Source organism: Dermacentor variabilis, chromosome 1 (genome assembly GCF_050947875.1).
Source record: "Dermacentor variabilis isolate Ectoservices chromosome 1, ASM5094787v1, whole genome shotgun sequence".
In the NCBI taxonomy this organism is placed as follows: Eukaryota; Metazoa; Arthropoda; class Arachnida; order Ixodida; family Ixodidae; genus Dermacentor; species Dermacentor variabilis.
Genome location: NC_134568.1, coordinates 242,439,467 through 242,441,600, shown reverse-complemented (window position 1 = coordinate 242,441,600; position 2,134 = coordinate 242,439,467).

Genomic DNA, 2,134 nt, shown 5'->3' with positions numbered 1-2,134 from the left:
ACCTGGGTAGACGTACACCTTCACAGACTCTAGAGGCTGACTAGCGATCTTGAACGCTTGTTCCTTTGCCCGGTTATTTATCATTATCTTTGTCTTCTGCATATTAATCTTCAGCCCCACTCTTACACTCTCCCTGTTAATGTCCTCAATCATTTGTTGTAACTCGTCCGCAGTGTTCCTGAATAGAACAATGTCATCGGCAAACCGAATGTTGCTGAGGTGTTCGCCGTCGATCCCTACTCCTAAACCTTCCCAGTTTAATAGCTTGAATACTTCTTCCAAGCATGCAGTGAATAGCACTGCAGAGATTGTGTCTACTTGTCTGACTCCTTTCTTCATAGGTATCTTCCTACTCTTGTAATAAAGTTTATTTACAAAAGCAAAACAAAGCACTTTCAAGACTGTGGATACTAACTGTAGCTCTAACATGTCCGGCTGAGTTTGTGAATGCCATAAGTTAGACACTACCAACGTGATTTCATTAAAGCTACTTTCTGGGCTAGTTTGTGCATACTTGATTTGAAAATTATAACAACGCTAATGCATCCATCCACAAAGGAACAAGGACAAGACACAAAAAACATGACTACAAACATGACTAGGGTTTATTTTACACTTCACTATCTAAAGAATAAGCAAGCAACTTTAGCCACATTTAAACAAACACATAAGAGGAAGAACACAGACTGAAGTACCAACTTCACCATGCCCATTTGTGCTCACAGATGCTGTATAGAACACCAGGTCTAATTGGCATATGCTTTTATAATATTACAACTTCATATGAAGCTATTTTCTCTAGACTATGCATTTTTGCATTCACCCCAAAAGTGTTGTGATATGTGACAGAACACAAGTGAGCTTGTGCAAAAAGAACAAACTGGCATGGCACACTGACAGGAAGCAAGGAAACAGGACAAGCATCGCTATTGGTACAAGATCTACAGCAATGTATCAGAACATGACAATACAGCAATATTATTTAAGCAAAAGTGAGTACAGATCTGAGAGCTTATTCAAGTAAGAACATGGATTTACCATTTTTAAAACCACATAATCATGAACAAAAACAGCTAAACATCAGTGCACATATTGCAAAATCAGAAGACACAATTCTTCACTGGGTGCTAGTTCAACCACCGCGCGTCGAAATGTGTAAAAGTAGTTTAACCTGTGTAGCCTTCAGCATGCGAAAGCAAAGAAGACTATCAGAACAGGCTTCATATATAGTGTTTGGAGTCTTTGATTCAAACCGTAATACACTGTTAAAATAAAATTTCAGAGTTTGCTTGTTTCATTCAGAAAAAAGATAGTGTCTTAGTCATGCTGCCACAGTTAATGGATAAACTTGCACCAGCTACATTGAGTCAAAGGAGTAAATAAAGTGAGGCAGACAGATGCATGGTGTGAAAATGATGCTGTTGTATCAAGTAGCACAACTGCTCACTTAACATTCAGCTGCTTTCCATGCCTCTGCATACAGACTGAGAATCTTTACCTCTTCACCATCTGCTAGTGAAGCACTATTTGTTCACTGTGATCACCCACTCAAGGCAGTCACGTGGTTAAGTAGGGCCCTTCGCTACATGTAAGGACACCGACCTGAAACTGTGCATAAGTCCTGTAAAATATTGTCATTTTTTGGCTACTGCAGCTGTTCATCAGCAGCTGCATCACTACTGCCAACATGCAGACCATGCAATTCCCCAAGCACTTAATCAACAAGAGTACAATAATGAAGAGTGGCAAATTGGGCTAGCTGGTTCATTAGGAAAACAAGAAGCTAACGCAAGAAAAAATAAACACTCTAGAATTTTGATCGCTCTGGCTTGGTTAATATATTCAAACATGAAAAAGCTGATTATTGCAGAATGCCATAAAGTGTGGTGCACTGTTACCAACAGTTTTTTTTAAAGCTATAACCTGTTATTACCAGACATTCATGTACCATGGCTGAAGACATACTGTTCATCGTTGCCATGTTTTGAGCATGGGAATTAGTCTCTTTCATAAAGGTTTCGTATTGTCCATTCAAAAATATTGTTGTCTATTTCTATAAACACATAAAGGCGCATAACTTCGCTGGGTGTTACGTAAACTAGTGGCTCCTCTCTTCTGACGCAGACTGAAAGGT